Below are 5178 nucleotides of genomic sequence, written 5' to 3' on the forward strand. Positions count from 1 at the left end.
CGCTGCTGCCAAGGGCAAGGGAAATCTCCTGTGCTCCCACACAAAAACGTCAAAACGCCCTGCCCGAAGGGGCGGCCACCAGGGGAGGCGTGGATTTAGTCACTGGGAGGGATGTGTTCTCCCCATTTGGAGGAGAAAAAGTTAAAAAGCACCATAAATCAGCTGAATGTTGCTGCCCGCTAGATAATCCTGAGCTGGGTGGGCTCAGGATACATCCCCAGCATCGCCGAGTAACAGCGGGTGTGAGCGGGGCCGGAGCCGCCAGAGCCGCTGTCCGCCCTAGCGAGACCGCCGGGCACGGAACGGGGAGGAGGAGGAGAGGGGCGAAGCTGGGCTGCCCAGAACCTGCCCAGAACCTGCTCAGAGCCTGCTCAGAGCCTGCCCAGAACCTGCCCAGAACCTTCCCAGAACCTGCTCAGAACCTGCCCAGAACCTGCCCAGAACCTGCTCAGAACCTGCCCAGAGGTCCCGCTGATGGCGAGGGAGGGAGGCCGGCCGGGAGCAGGGCTCTGTCCCTGCTGGGGCAGCGCATCGGGCATGGCAGTGTGATGAAATCGAGGAATGGTCCAGGCTGGAACAGACCCGCGGGTTCCTCCCCGCCCCTGCCGCAGCCCTGCCCCGCTGGGCTCGCTCCAGCGCTGTGGTGGCCAGCTCGCAGCAGCTGCCCCGCAGCACACGCATCCCGTAAAATAACTCACCAGACCTCATACAGCTGGCAAAACACGAGAAGAGACAAGGTAACGCTTAAACAGCTGCCTATAAATTAGGTAAAAATAATCAATAATACATATAATATATTAACGGCATTTCTGTGACATGATATGGATAATATACATTAATATATAAATACCTCACAAATAATTCAGAGTGTTTCCATTTCATCAACAATCACTGGCCAATGTATTTACTTTATGGTAAGGATTATACATTTCATTATAAATGGCTTGCTGGGCATGTCAGCAACTTTTACATCTCCATTCACTTTATTATTAATGGTTTCCTGAACAGTAATGGCATAATAATGCACACAATGCAGCATGAATATTTGATGTGGCATCTATAGTCTCCCATTTATCATTTATAACAGGCTACAAAAACATTATAAAACATTTATTACAAATTTATAGATCACTTTATACTAAAACAAAGTTGTGTTATAAATACATTATTAATCCTTTATGCCATTTATAGGAATCCCTTGTAATAAGGCCTTAGCATATGTTGCTGCACAACCGTAACAGGAGTGGTGTGGTGAGGAGGAAATACGGCACTGTGAGGCTGCTCCCAGGTCCTGAGTGTATTCTGTGATGGAAAGCAGAAACATCTGCACTCAAAATTAATCAGACTACCAAGGGACCGATCAAAAGAAATGCAGGATTAACTCAAAGTTGGGTTTTTACCCCTCACTTCCCTCAAAGATGCTTGCTGGAGCCCTGAAAGATGAGCTGTCCTACATTTTCACAACACTTTTGATAAAATTGTGTGATTTATAAAAAGCCTGGCTAACAATGAGCAGTCCTTCCCATCCTCAGGTATGTTAGGCCTTGGTGAGAAACAAAGACGAAGCACTGGGTTTAGGAAATGTGTCTGTGGAGTTTCTGTTTAGCAGTGTGCATCCCCTGCTGTGCTTCCAATCCACACAGTGCAGCACTGGGAAACGAGGAGAAGGAAATGAGGTTTGGAAATGGAGTGGATGCCAGTTGCCAGTCATACAAACAGTGAAAATCAGCTCCTGAGTGCAGCTTTGACACAGCTGCACTTACCCCTTTCAGATTTAATGGCCCAGATGGGGCACGGCCCAGGGAATGAGACTTAGTTTTTTAAAAATATATTTGTTTAACATGACAATCTGTCTTCTAACAAACCCAGCTTAATGAGTCAATGCAGTTAGTCCATTCTCATTACGTCGTGCTTTGGGAAGGGGCAGCTGGGGCTGGGTGGCAGGGGACACAGACCCACGGAGTGGAAAGCCAGGCTGGGCTCAGAGCAGCTGTGATTTCCTGTGCATCACAGGCCACCACGTTTCACCTCGTCCCTCCCTGCACTGTGCTGTTTTTCACCGGGACAGTCATAACACAAATCCAAGCTTGCAGACACCAGAAGAAATTATTAGTTGCTGGCTCCAAGCTGTGCATCCCAAGAGGGGTAGTCTGGAGAAGAATCGGGTCCACCAGAAGAATCAGGTCCACGTTATCCACTAAGGTGATTAAAATGACATTGCTGAGGGAGTTTGCTAATATAGTAAGAGTACTACTGCTGGCCCAATAATGGCTTTCCAATGTACAGGCACCAGAGACTTGTGCAATGTTAGCTGGTGAATTAAGGAGAGCTCTGTGGGAGTTTGCAGCTATGATGAGCCTTTAATGCACCAACAGGTAAACTAACACACACTGAGAGAGGAATGGGGCAGGAAGGGGGCAGAGCTGCCTATTACCCACAGCACGTTCCTCAGGGGATGATGTTTACAAATCCTTACTCTGGATTGTACCTCTCCTTTCTACATCTTTTCCTTAGAGGGAGACTTATAGGTCCTTATTCTGTTTTTCAGACCTTGCCCTTGCTCACTGAGCTTTTCCCAGAGCTTCTGGGTGAGGTTTCCCACCTGTGATGCACAGCTGGCTCATGGAGCAAAGTGTGTCCTGCAGCACACTGCCTGCTCCCCCAGCTCCCTTCCCAAGGTGTGTTTGGAAGCTTGTTGGAGCAGCAATCCACAGACATGGACTGATTTATTCTTCTCTACTTATAGACACTCTTCTTTCTCTTCCTCGTTCTTTTTCAGTTCTCTTCTTACATACCAGACTGCACCAAAGAAATGCTGAGTGCTTCCTGACAGTTGCTATGACTATGACCAGTGGGGATTATTCTGCCATCACCTCTTAAATTTATCCTGGTTCCCACATGCAGCAACCAATGGATTTAACTATTAGTAGAGAAAACCTTAAATATCTGACTAGGTCACTCTGAAGCCCAAAAAAACCCAAGCAACATTTGTCAGCTTGAAGACCCCAGGGGAGGAAGGGCCAATTCCTTGTATGTGGGGCATACAAGGAAATGTGGGGCCTTGTGAAGCTGAGAATCAAGTGATGCATTTTTTTTTTCTAATAAGAGAGCACAACATCATAGAAAAAAATCACATCTTTTAACTATTGTGAGAAATCAGCTGATCAAATTGAGCTACTTCATAATTTTGCTGCAGGCTGTGTGCAGGGCTGTTCACTCCCAACAATAGGAAGTGTGTGTCGTAGCCAAGAGCTCTCATACATCCCCGTGCCAATGGCTTGAATTAAATTGAGGGATTTAAAACAAGAAGGAAAACGCATTTGTCTCATCAGTAACATGCCTCATCAGCTCTCTTCCCAGAAGGCAGCCAGGCTGACTCCACAGAGATGGAAAGGCCCCAAACAGGGAAAAGAAAGCCCCAACAATTTCACAGCTACTCACGCAGAAATGTTTGCACATGATACCTGCCTCCCCTCAGAGTCTGACTAGTTTGACCTGCAAAAGTAGCAGAAAAAAGTTATTATGAAATTCAAGTCTGAACAAGAATTTCCACTACTTCCATTCTTCCAAGAAGGCAAAAGAGAAACGTGAAGTTATAGGAAAAGGCACTTTGGTGAATCTCTCTGCAGCACATCCCCCTGAGAAGCTCATAAATGGTAAACTCATTATCCTAAAATCTCAGAGGATCAAAACCAGTGAGCATCAGAACAAAGAGTATCCTATCACCTAGGTATAATAAGATACCACATCAAAACAGAAAGAAATCTCTCTCTCTTGTCCCTCCTACCTGACAGCCAGATGTCCTGCTAGCTTTTCTGTCCCCCAATACAGTGAAATGAGGTACAGGCTAAAGGGTGATTTCAGAAAGTTATTTCCAGGCAACAAAGATAAGAGATTGCTCACAACCTGCTCACAATCCTACACACCAGGTGATAGGAAGAATGAAAAGGGCATAAACAGCAGCTTGGTGGGTCACCAGTCCCAGGGAGCTGAAAGGAGCTCTCCAAGAGGGTTGGGGGTGGTATTTATTTCATGAGGTGATCTCCCCTTGTCTTCCAAAGTGGGAAAACAGATGATGGTGATCCCCAGCCTTTGCACTGCCATGGCAGAGCACTCCCTCTGGTCCTCCAGGAGCTGCAAACATCCCCATTCTTATCAGAAAGCAAAAGCAAAGGTGCATTTTGCAGACCAGAACCTGTTTGGATCATGCAACTGAGTGAAGTGACCCCAGGTTTATCAAGGACACACCCTGGAGCAGGAACTGGCTTGGGCACTTCAGAGTGCTGTGTCTTATCAGTACAGCAGTTTAAAGCCTATAAAACCAATAAAAATTGTTAGTGATTAACAGTGTGAACATGCTGAAGCAAAAAAGCACTTTGTGTTTTCCAGGCCCATTGCAGACACAAGTAAGTGAAGTTTCCTTTTCTGGTAATGAGGGTAAGTGAGGTCTTGTTGTTGTCCCAAGGAAAACAAGAAACACTTGCTCATCACTTAGCTTATTTCTGAACCCTGAAATCCAGCTGCAACCTCACCTGGAATAGAAGCCAGCTCTCACCTCAGGTTACAAACTTAATAGCAATAAAATCCTTGAGACAGAGTAACTCTAAAGGCCAGAACTTTCCACTTTCGCAGTGAACTGACAGAAAAACTACAAATTACTTTGGTTTCACTCAGACCAAACCTCAAGCACTGTGTGCTTTATTAGGGGGAGAACAGGGACTCTCCTGGAACATCTGTGACAGTATAAAATTGAGATTCTCCAGTCCTGGCATTGCAGCGTGGCCACTCTCTGTCCTCCACAGCCACTGGCACCCTGTGTCCCTGTGTTGGTGCCTTGGTGGGTGCAGAACATGCAGCACAAGAGAACATGGTAGATGTGTTTTGGGATACAAAACCGTATGCATCACTTTGGATTTTGAATATCATTATTGGTTAAAAAAAAAAGAGAGAGAGAGAGAGGTGATTTTATTACTCTTATGGTATGTTTTCCATTATTTGCATAATTGCTTAATGCTAATAAGACAATTAGTGATTCTTACAGCTTAATAATTACCCAGCAATGACTGGGCTACTGTAGCTTAATTAATTTTTTAATTGTTGCTGGGGGTCTTGACATTTTTTGCCAGTATCTTCTTGTGCTAGAGATGGTGTTCCTGCAAACAGGCTGATACCAAAATA

The sequence above is a fragment of the Prinia subflava genome, chromosome 17 (genome assembly GCF_021018805.1).
Source record: "Prinia subflava isolate CZ2003 ecotype Zambia chromosome 17, Cam_Psub_1.2, whole genome shotgun sequence".
NCBI classification, from domain to species: Eukaryota; Metazoa; Chordata; class Aves; order Passeriformes; family Cisticolidae; genus Prinia; species Prinia subflava.